The sequence below is a fragment of the Pholcus phalangioides genome, unplaced genomic scaffold (assembly GCF_987345545.1).
Source record: "Pholcus phalangioides strain wild (caught in Gottingen) unplaced genomic scaffold, Ppha-v1.0 ptg000011l_1, whole genome shotgun sequence".
NCBI classification, from domain to species: Eukaryota; Metazoa; Arthropoda; class Arachnida; order Araneae; family Pholcidae; genus Pholcus; species Pholcus phalangioides.
In genome coordinates this window covers 1,817,462-1,829,864 of record NW_028301604.1, presented here as the reverse complement: position 1 = coordinate 1,829,864, position 12,403 = coordinate 1,817,462, and the positions used below count along the sequence as shown (strand labels likewise).

At 34.3% G+C, this 12,403-nt stretch overlaps 2 protein-coding genes across 3 annotated transcripts in view; one reads left to right on the top strand and one right to left on the bottom strand.

Annotated features, from left to right (window-relative positions):
• LOC149079928 (uncharacterized) overlaps positions 1-12,403 on the bottom strand; it is a 141,779-nt gene that overhangs the window by 21,471 nt on the left and 107,905 nt on the right. The window lies entirely within an intron of this gene.
• LOC149079929 (uncharacterized) overlaps positions 9,000-12,403 on the top strand; it is an 88,808-nt gene continuing 85,404 nt past the window's right edge. The window contains exons 1-2 of one of the 2 annotated variants that reach the window (XM_089238814.1): positions 9,000-9,223; positions 9,342-9,576. The gene's annotated coding sequence lies outside the window, so the exon portion shown is untranslated. The remainder of the gene's footprint in view (positions 9,224-9,341; positions 9,577-12,403) is intronic. The other variant, XM_089238815.1, reaches the window with a different exon arrangement.

Here is a 12,403-nt window from a genome sequence, read left to right as displayed (position 1 = left end):
AATTCGTTTGCAACATGAGTTAATTAAAAGTATTATTTTTGAGAAATTTCTGTATTTTCAGAAACTGAGTTATTTTTGCTAAATATTTTGTCAAGAACTCTCTCTTTCTCGCCACTAATGTAACAATAAATATTCACATAATAACGGTAATGAATGACGACTACTTACAGAAAGACGTGTTGTTCTCGTCCACTTAGTTATGAAAACAGCTATTGTTTATCTTATTGATTGGCTGTAAGACTTCAAATGGACGAAAAGACGGCTCGGAAGGTTGTTGGATGTGAATAAACGTAGAATATTTTACACATGCATAAATCTACCAGGTATATTTTAAGGGGGTTGGTGAACGCAAACTTCCCAAAAAACACATTTTCGAATTTTTCAATATTCAAATACCATGAAATTTTCTGCGTCTGACTGCGTTCAAGTTTATGTTCTTCCTGCAGTACAAATATTTTTAAAACATTTTAATATAAACTGCTAGCAGGCATTATACAGGGTGGGCAAAAAGTCCGTAGAAACTTTAAAAATTCATAAAAACTGGGAAAATAACCGAAATAAAAAACGGTTTGCAGGGTTAGCATCGCTAGGTCACGGGAATTTTTTTAAGACTGGGGAAAACTCAAAAACAGCCGGTAGGTGGCGCTGACGTACACAAGTCAAAGAAAAGATACGCAAATAACGAACAGAATGCCTCAAAATCGTTTATTACAGCCGTAGATGTTCCACCGGACCTGCTGTACTCTGCAATGTGTTATACCCTGTGGTGGTGGTCATGTGGAGCACATACTGCTTTAATAAACGATTTGGAGACATTCTGTCTGTTATTTGCTATCTTTTTTTATACTTGTGTAAGTCAGCGCCACCTATCGGCTATTTTTGAGTTTTTTCCCTGTCTTTAAAAATTCCCGTGACCTAACAATACTAACCCTGCAAACCGTTTTTTATTCCGGTTATTTTTCCGGTTTTTTAATGAATTTTTGAAGTTTCTACGGACTTTTTGCCCACCCTGTATATGCTAATGTGTTTCCACTAAAATGCTATTTTCTCAAAACTAAATTTTTTATTAGATAAGGAGCATTTCTGCAAACACCACTCATTCAAATGTCTTGAAACTTCGTGCGTCTCCCAACACTGTGTTGTTACATACTTTAACACGAGGATTTTTCATTAAAAATATTTGAAAAAAAAGTTACGCCACAAAATATGGATAAATTTTGTTGATTTTTGAAAAAGCTATATGTTGTTGAAGTTAAAATTCGAGAGAAAAATAACTAACAATTATTAACATGAATGGATGCATGTCTTAAACGGCCAGCCTTTTTTTAGATGAATATGTTTACTAAGGCTTTTAATTAGTTGGCTGATGCGAAGATGTATCTATAGGAAAGAGAAAATTCAACCGTGTCCTTGCGGGGAATCGAACCCACGTCCTGGTGAGCGCACTGGACTAAAAATTGAACGATTGGAAAGATTGAGAATTAGAAAGACAACGACGGAGAGATTGAGAATCGTTGTCTTTGTAGTCTTGTTTTCTAAGGCAGTGTTTCTCAACTTTTGGAAGTCCACGGCTCGGTAAATTTCTTTTGTGTAAGTGAAACGCCCGGTCATACACACATAACGACAAATTAATGGGAAAAATGGAACCGCGAATCACTCACAGCGCGGTTTGACTAATGTTAGGGCCTGGTACTGCACCGCGGCCCGGCGGTTGAGAAACACTGATCCAGAGCTCTCACCCGGAAAGTAAGAGGACGTAGGTTCGATTCCCCACAAGTGCAGTTGGATATCCTCTTTCCTATATATTCATGTTCGCATCGGCCAGCTGTTAAAAACCTTCGTATGGATAGCGGAGAGTGATGTCATCTTCGGATAAAGATATCTTTGTGCAGTCGTCGTAATACACACATTAGTGCAGTCATCGTACCGTCTTAGTTCAGACACCGATGCATCCGACCCGTTACAGTGTGGGCTATTCACACACATCAGTTCAGTGACGGTCACGTTTCAGTCACCGCCGCGCAATTTACCGACAATCAATTCAACGACTATAGCTAGTGAGTGGGATCATGAGTGCTCAAGTGAGCGTAGAAGTAATAAATGAGCGCAAGTTAGTGAGCAAGTGAGCATAGCAATGAGTGAATGAGCATAACAGTGAGTAAAAGTGAGCACAGAGGTAATGAATGAAAAACTTAGAGACACAGAAGTAGTGAATGACCAAGGGAGCGCAAGTTAGTGAGCAAGTGAGCATAGGAATGAGTGAATGAGCATAACAGTGAGTAAAAGTGAGCACATAAGTAGTGAATGAGCAAGTTAGTAATCAAGTGAGCACAAAGTAGCGTATGAGCAAGTTAGCGAGAAAGTCAGCAAAGGAGTGAGTAGTATAGGAGTGAGAGAAGTTAATCAAAGAAACAAATTTCACTTAAAATTCGGAAAATTGAGCCTTTAGGCGGTCGTCCGATTTGTCAAAAATTTCTTCGTAAAGTAACCGAAACATGACGGCAATCAGACTGACGATTCGGATTCTTAACTGCACCTGATGAGTGTAAATCAAAAGGCTAGCAGAGGCAACAAGAGTATTTTATTTTCTAATTCAGTCGAGGCGGGAATCTCGTGATTGTGACGAGCCGTCACAGATGTGTGTGAATAGATCTTAACTCTATTATTATAAAATTATATATTGACAATTGATATATTGATGGCAGTGATTATATGCGTAATCACTGCCATTTTGATGACTTTCATAAATTTTGTTCCCATATATTATGAAATTATCACATTTACCGCTGTGGTGGTCGAGTGGTTATAGTGCGGACTCGTGATGCGAGGATCCGGGTTCGAACCCCACAGTGGTGGTCGGCTGAAGTTGGTTTTCTGTGGTTCCCAACTTCAAGGCGCAAATGCGAGCCGATCTCCCCGTTAAAAAGTCTCGCCACAGAGAGCAACAGTCCTACAACGGTAAATCATTCACCCATAACACTTCACTCATAGTTAGAAAAACTGGGGACAGCACTACACATAACAAGCATTACACAGAAACAAAAAAAAAACTTTACGTCAGGTTGCACTACACGTACACGCACATTCCCGCATGTACCGATTCGTTGGGGGGTTCCGCGGGGGGGGGGTGCATTTGGGGTGTAGCAGTAGTAGGTAGGGACTCCAAAAAATGGCTCGGGGATCCATGATGTTCTTAAGTCAGCCACCTCGTTGGGCAATTTGCCTGTTGTGGCGTCGTATTTGTATTTGTATTTGTACCGGTGATTATGAATAATTCCAAGTTCGGATTGGTAAACATAGTAAATCGTCAATTCATTACTTAAATTATCCGGACATTATGCATAAATTTCAGTCTATGATGATGAATTCGATTGGTCATGTTGTACGCGTTAATAAATGTGAATAAGTAAACATTACAAGACTGTGTAAAAAAAATTTTATGTATTTTTTTTTCTATCTTCTTCACACTTATTTTAATTTAATTTTTATAGCAAAATACATGTACTGCATGTATCAAGCACGAGCAAAACTAATAGGTGTCGAATTTAAGTGGTGTTTCCATAGTTATCAACCGTATTAACTTCTTTGGGCGTTATGCATAATCGCGGGGAAAAAATATGTAGTGAAATTTATCAAACTTACAGTGGTAATTGCTGATTATGCATAATTACCGGTTTGTCACATTTACCGTAACACATGTATTCTCAAAGTGCATAAGTCTGAACGTTATATAACTCTTTACACATTTTTCCCACCCTATACTCATTAGAAGAATGCACTTTCCACTACCATTTCTCAACAACGATTAAGATGTGTTAACTACGAGCATTATCGACCACGAATCTTAATTAACGGCACACAGGCTTTCACAACGCGACAATAATCCGTAACCAAATACGCAGATTCGTTAACCAGAATATATATGCCACGGTGATCTAACATTCATCGAAGCCGCACACTGAAGCATCGATTACCCTTTACTAGTTGACGAAAACAACTAATTGACTTAAATCCTCTAGGGACAATGGCATTTAGAGCTTCGCAATCATAGTGTACCGAGTTAGTAAATGTCAAAGCGTTGCGTTCTGAGAACATTTTGAGAAATCACGAACAGCCTGCAGAAACAATTGTTTGTTACTGCCTGGAGTGCATTGGACTCTAGCTATATCTACCTCTCAGTTTAAACACACATCGGATTCTTTTTAATCTTTCTCAAGAAATACAGTAAGGCCGAGATTACACTATACAAGTTTGATACAACATCTTTTGCAAAAGTTGAAAAAACAATCAATAAGCCCACTGGTTACACTCTATGGAATGTAACCAATGTGCTTATTGGTTGCATTTTTCAAGTTTTACAAAAGAACTTTTATCAAATTTTTATAGTGTAATCCCGGCTTAATACCTCGGAGTTACGTGGTAGACATGACCGACAATGAGCGCGTAAGTTGAATTCGCGTAGACTCGAAGTGCAATTTTGCATACAAATGCATTAAATATTGGAACCAATATTTCTAATAAACACTAAAGTTTTCGAAAAAAAAAAATTCAATCAAACTACACGATCAGTCACAACAATCACTACTTATTTATACAGGGTGATTCTAAATTCACGGGACAAACTTTGAAAGGTTTTATAAGACTCCTAAACAAACATTTTTGGTCATAGAATGTGTGGTCGAATCGCAGTAGCAAAGGCAGTAAAGGTTAGTTTTAGAGAGTGCTCAACAACACTCACATAAAACAAATACCACATTTTTCTAACGGATGAGCCGCAATAAGTGCAATCAACCATTCGGGGGTGCAGGGTATTGCAATGTGGTAGGCCTGCTCACGGTGCAACCTGGGTAACGCAAATTCTACCACAAGTCATTATATTGCTTGATCATTGTTTGGCATAGCATAGTCTTAATGATCTTTACACCAATAAAAAACAAACCCAATCCAATCCATGGATGCATATGCACCTTCGTTTGTTAATTTGTTTTTATTGGTGCAAGGACCATCAGGACTATGCTGCGCACTGCGACTATGGATTCACGCGGCAACATGAAACAGCCACGCCGTGATCCTGATTTTAGCTCCAATCATAATAAGAACCACTATCACTTGAGAAGGATCATCTCATGTCCACCTCGGAATATTTTTTCAGACGTAAATTCATTTCTCGTTCTGAAAGTTTTAAAATAACTTCATGCAAAATGAAAGATTTAGGTAATAGAAATGCATTAAAAAAAAAAAGAGTCTATACTTTCAGAACACGCGTTCTTTCAGCGCGAGACACTTGGCAATAAACTGAACAATCTGGAGATTCTAGAACCTATCTTTTCTAGCTGCGTGTATCAGACACAGAAATAAATTGACCAAATCAAACATGGATGGGACACCTACAAACTCAACTGGGTTGTGTCAACACCAGACCAAAGCTGGTGTTGGTTGTGTATATAGTGTAAAATTAAAAGATCTTCATCTCAGTATCTCATCTTCCTGTAAATTCTCATTTAACCAATCTTGAATCAGTTCATTTTATCCTTCAGTCAGTTTTGCCTTTTTTATAGCACTCCTTGGTGTTTTAAAAAACTTATCTTTTCGGCTAATGAACGTCATTCCGGAACAAATTATCTTCGTTACCGAAGCATCACTGCATATCACATCATAATTAAAATATTGTTTCTGTCTCAGCTATGATCCCATAACGCTTGCGAATCGTGCCTAATTCAATAATCAAGCATTTTTCGGAGAAACTCGCGTAAATAAGGGAACTGATTTTTTTTAATATATATAGCCGTAGATCATAGACTAAAGATATATATACTACTGCTATTAGTCTATGCTGTAGATATTATTGAAATTTTTTCTACCGTTCAGCATCATAGTAGATAGTACTACCCTCCCCAAGAATGAATAGATCATATTTTAAATTTCTATACCTGGTATATTAAATAACTTTATAAATCAGAAAAAAGGAGAAAGAAAAGGAAGGGATAGACTGATTGTCATTACTATTTCAATTTCAGCAACATCGATTTTTTCAATATAAGTTCTAGACTCCATTTTCCCGGATTTGCAACTACGGGGTTATATGTATATAACCGCGAATTTTGCTGAATTCAAGAATCAGGAATTTTTTAGAGAAACTGCGTAAATAGGACTTGCATAAATCAAAGTATGACTGATTCCGCCCCCCTCCCCTTTCTATATCGGTAAATATTACATTGAATTGAAATATTTATTTCAGAAAAACTCGCGTGAATCTGACTGATAAGTCAGGGTATGACTGGACCTTTTTTTTTATAGCAGTAGATGCTATAACTAGAAAATTTTTCATCCGTTCAGCATCACAATAGATGACAATACCTTCTCCAAGAATGAATAGATCATATGAAGTTCCTGTACCTGGTATATTAAATAAATAAATTTATAAAGCTAAATAAAAGGAGAAAGAAAAGGAAAGAATAGGAACTGATTTTTCATCGCAATTTCAATTACAGCAACAGCGATCTTTCCAATGTAACTTCCAGACTCCATTTTCCGAATTTGCAACTACGGGGTTATATATGTATATATATACAGCATTTTCTTCTAATTCACTTTGAGTTGAACTTCTTAAGTTTCTTTATTTTCCATTGGAATCCTTTTAGTCAGATTTAAAATGAAACTGTGTCGGTTTGAAGCTTCTTTAAGGGGTTTTTTTTTGTTTCTTTATCCCTCCTTTCTTATTTCATTTTCAACGGAAGTTTTCCAACTTTTTCATTAAATGTGTTTTAACGCTGCCAGTTCTTTGCCTGTATCAGCGCTTTACTTTCTATTTCTTACTTTCATTCTCGTTTTTTTGGTCTGAAAAAGATAAAGAAAAGGAGTTAGAGAATTTTCCCCCGTTTTTTTATATTCTTATTCATGGCAGTTGAGTGGATCTACGTAGTGGTTCGAATGTTATTTGAGTGATCGAATGAGTTACGCGATTTAAATCGGAACCAAAAAAAAAGGTTTTTTTTTGTTTTCCAGTGAAGATGGAAAAGATCCATCTATCCAATGGGGAAATAAGAATTGTTAATTTTAAATCAAGGAACGCCTTCAACGAGTATTGGAAATTCAATTTCACCTTATAAGCAAGTCAGAGTATGTTACTTGTGTAGATCGATTTTAACATACACAATGCAATCGGAGAAGATAGATGGAAACAGAATATTATCATATTTAATGTTGAAAATATTAATATAGTAAAGTAAATTATGAGTTTGACATAGAATAAAATGATGGAAATGCACATTTAATTTAAAAAATTAATATTTTGACGTTGCTTTTAACCCTTAAATGCTCAAAATTTTATTTTATTTTTCAATTTAAGGGTTCAAACAGAAACTCGGTATATATATTTTTTTGTAATGTTAAAACAATTAATTTTGCATGTGCAATATTTCATAGTTCTTTTTCCTGCAATTGTTTTCAAAATAAGAACGCGTAATATCAGCAATACGAGTTTAAAAATGATTTGTAGATATGCAAAGGTACGCATTTAATGATTAAGTCGTTACTAACGAGCAGATCAGACGGACAGTGCTCTCAAATGATTAAAGTATAGATATGCTAAAAAAAGTCAAATACAAGCATTAACGTGTCATCTAAATTTGCAGCTCAACAAAATTTGATAAAACATTAAAGTTTAATGTCTCAAATTTCGTTTAAGTTGTTCTTCTGATTTGAAAAAAAGAAACAATTCTTTTTTGAGAAAATTTTTTGATCAAATAACCCTTTATTAAATTTTAACTTAATATTGAGGGAGAAATTTTTAACATACATCAAATATTACGTTAAAAATGTACTTTTACCCTTAAATGAGTACTTTGCATATGTTCAAAAGGTTCTTTAAACGTTCGTTACTAGAGCCAGTTGGAAAATAAAAATTCAGTACTGCATTTGCACATAAGGTGAGGTCATATTCTTTCCATTTACATTTTGAATTTTGCTAGTAATGTCCCAATTTAACGACAAAACTTTCTGTTTGTTTCAGAGCAAGTGTGACTGTGATTTCACTTAATTTGTTAAAATGTTTTGTTTGCATTTCTTTTTTTTTCCCTTGAAGTTTGCAATACTTCGAGCTTGCTTACTTACTATAGTTATTACTTCCTTACTTACCATATTATCATTGATTGCTTACTATAGTTTGAATCCCAAAAAAAGGAAGTCATACATTAGAAAGTAATATTACTTCGATACATTTATTTTACGTACGGTTTTTGAGGCTTTGCACATCTTCAATAAGGCACTGTATAAGCAGTACAATTCGAAATAGATTTTTTAAATGTTTTTTTTTTTTTGGTTTCTAATACTGTCTTTAACTGTGAAAAAAGTTATCGGCTCAAAAAAAAAATTGGGCATTTAAGGGTTAATTTCCGTTAATCTAACATTATTTATCATCAATGGTATATCTGATTATAATTCATGTAGATTTTATTTTCAAATTTTGTATTAGTATTTTTAATTCCCAAATTCCATTTGTGAATGAATGTATTTTCACGGCATACTTATTTCCTATTAAAAAACGAACAATGAAAAGTCTAAAAAAATGCGGCGAATTTTCTTTTTATTTGTGTAGAATAATTACAAATTTTAATAAAATCAAGAAATTACTTTTTCGGTGGAACATAATGCGTCTGAAAAAACTACATTTAAAATTTTTAAATGATGAAAGATGATAAATTATTGCATTTAATACACAGTAAGAGAAGTCATAGTTGTGCAGGGGTTATAGAAGATGAGCAAGTTGATATAAAGGAGAGAGGTGTACAGAGAGAGAGAAATCGACGATCCTGGAATCTAAAGATGAAGAGTAGAAAGGGCGAAATGGAGATGAAGAGGAAGAATAGGCAGTTGTGTGTGTGGGCAGACTCAACAGCAAGTTCTGGGATCGATGTTAGACTCGCGAAAACCCCACATGAGGAGCTCTGGAGTCGGTCGGAGCTAGTAGCAGGAGATCACTCTTCTACTTCACCGTTGGTTGAGATGCAGGACTTATCCATTCGCCAACGTTGTCCCCATCTAGAGGCTCTGGTGTAGCGAATCTCCGAGGTTTGTTGGTGTCGCCTTTCCCGGATGCTGCACAAAACTTGTGCCATCGCCGCGTCAATAAAAGACCAAAGTCCCGCGCGCTTCGCGGCCAAAAACTTTTCGGAACGAAACTGGATTATGAGCAGCGCTTTCTTCGCAACTTTCGGCTTATGAGGTAAGACACTTACATTACAAAAAAAAAGGACTAGAAGAAAAAAAAATTATCACTGAATTTTCGTAAGACAAAAAAAAAATCCGGACTGTTTGTTCTTGTTTCTTTTTTACGTGAATAGAGGTAAGGTGACTTATTCTCGAAAATTACGAAACGCCGTTGTTGGGAATCTGCAAAAGACTATCCAAACAAACTATCAGAATTTTCTAGAAAACAAAAGGAAATTAATGGTGTCGTCTGCAGCTGTATAGAAAGAGATGCCCGAGAAAAAGAACTTGAAAAGAATAGTGTGAAACATCGCATAGAATGAAGATTCCTGGATTTTTATCCATATAAATCATTAAAGGCGAGAGGAGGTAGGACCATTATTAATTTTTGTTCGTTAATTTATTAAATTATCTACTGTCATAGACTATTTTTATTTTCATAGTAGTTAGGAAATTTTCATTATAGGTTAGAATTGATATCAATTTAACCTCATGACAGTGTAATTTACTTCTGAAAAATGCCACCAAAAATGGAAATATTTTTTTCTTTGTTGTTGTGCATCATATCAATAAAAAAAAAGATAAACGAACTCAATCCGTGGTTCAGGGAAAAGAAAACACAATATATATGAAAAATCATCAAATCTCTCTCACAAATATAAAATTTCTCTGTTGCCCGGACTGGACACGGGCGTCACTGTCAAGGGGTTAATACTAATAGTTATTGTGTACGAGATGAATGAAATAAAAGAATAAATGCTTGGGTATTTTGTTCTCCACACGTAAACCAAAACAAGCATTATTTAAAGAAGCAACATATTTTTAAGAATATACAACCACGCTTACGTTGATATAACAAAAAAATTCAATCGATGTACATACCAAAATATTGTTTTAATAACATATTTTAATCGATCAAATGTAAGAAATTATGCTAAAATCGAATGCTAAGAGCACGGTTGGTTCTAAAAATAAAATGTTAGAAGAATTTTTTAGAATGTTCTGGAATTATCGTTTTTAGGATAGGTAAGTGTTATAAACTAGTCTAAATATGCATTTTACAGTTTTAAATTAGTCTGTAGTATAAGTCAGTGAAATATGCAGAAAATATCATGAGGTAAGTTTGAAAAACTTAAATTTTCTCACGTTTTCTTAGTTGTGATGTGTAATTTAGAGCATTTTTTAATTATACTATATATGGTGGATGATATATTTTGTCATTTACAAAAATAGATGAATATAACTAACATGCGTGAAGTTTTTGTGGGATTCTCGATCGTGGTTTTATAAATATAAATATTCATTCAGACGTACAGAAGATACATCGTATTAATTCGATCTTTTACAAGAGATACTCGTATTATCATAGCATAGACGAAACGATGCTTAGAATAAAGAATAACGAGATTTATCGTAGACTAATTATAAGTCGGTACATAATACCGATAAAAACTAAGATAACGAAACTTCAGAGAATTTACTCTTTCATTCTTAATTTATCAAAACATATCAGCTAACATGAAATGTGATTTTTTCAATTTTAATAGAATAAAAAAAAATGGAAACTTATGAAGTTCTTTTAAGCATGACAATTTGATTTAAAATGACAAATATTAGCAATTCTAGTACAGAAAGATGAAAATTCTCTAGGAAGGAGAGGTTTTTTTAAAAGAATTTATAACTTTTTTATTGACTCTTATTTATTTATTACTCTTGTTCTGTGATGTCTCTAAGCATAATCGCGAGTATTGTCATTTAGTGATTTGGATTTCTTACCCCGTAACTGAGATATAAAGATTAAATGTGTATAAAAAATATATGCTTCTGTTCGAGAGATTTACAAGAAAACGACGAGATATAGTCTCAAATATTATGAAAAACCACTTTCAATGATTCACACTGACAGAGACATATCGATAATTACTAATAATAAAAGATAATAGCTATAAACATATTGGGTGTTTCACTAAAAGTGTCCGAAAAGGGAATATAAATTCCATGGCTGATTTTAAGATTCAACTAAAATTATCGAAAAAAACAATAATATTTGAATTTCCAAAACTAATTATTGAGGAAAATACATAAATTGACATTAAAATTTTTTTACTGCCCGAATAAAAATAATACTAACTAATAAAATTTGCAGCAGTTTCTGTGTGATACCGAAAACTATTCATCCAGTAAAAATCTCATGAAAATCATTTGAGACGTCGGTGACTGAAATTCCTGATTTTTACCATTTTTTATGTGTGAAAATAGTCACACAATAATTTAGCACTTCGGAAAGTAGCAAAATCAAGGATTTCAATCACCGATATCTCGGCGAATTTTAATTCAATTGTTACGAAATAAATTTATTTCAATGTAATAGCAAAAGGCACTAATATTTGGTAGCAACTTTCGAATTGGAGGTATTAGTTAAATATTTGATATTTAAAGTATCCCATATTAAATACAAGATTCCAATGTTACCCTCAATAATCATTATTAACAATAACTACAAAATTCTTTTATTTTCTCACACGGTGCTTCAATTAAAAAAATACTTGTGAAATTTTTATTCCTTTCAGGTGCTTTTCATACATACGCTTTTCTGATAAGCGTACTATAATACTTGAAAATATTAATTTTTTCACGTAAGAAATGTTGACATCTATAGATTATTTCAAAAATTGAAATAGTGTGTGTGCTAACCCATACAAGCATGGCGTGAAATTCATCAAAATACATAAAATAACAATGATTCACTGATTCGTGAAGGAATGGAACACTGCACAAAGACAGTACTGTTTCTTAGCAGTAAATGTATTGACCTGCTCTGAAGACGAATGTCTCTATAGCATAATGATATCCTTCTTAAAATAGAGAAGTAGTTGAAACGAGAAGCCCATCATACTGTTTATATTCACGTGAACTATGAACCCATGTAAGATGCTTGGTTGACTTCATGAACCTAATCGTCGATACATTCACACATGCGTTCGCTAATGGTTCAAACGTGTTCTGGAATGAAGCTGACTCAGCGTTAGCCCAGTTCGTATTATTGACGATTATTAGCTTTCGGGGTCTGGTAACCATTTGATGTGCGTAGCTATATACCATCTCTATCTTTAATTAGGTGCTTTTCCCATTTCAGTAGTTCGATCATTTCTAAGTCGGCACGCTGAGTTTGTAGACAGAAGTGATGCGGGGTACT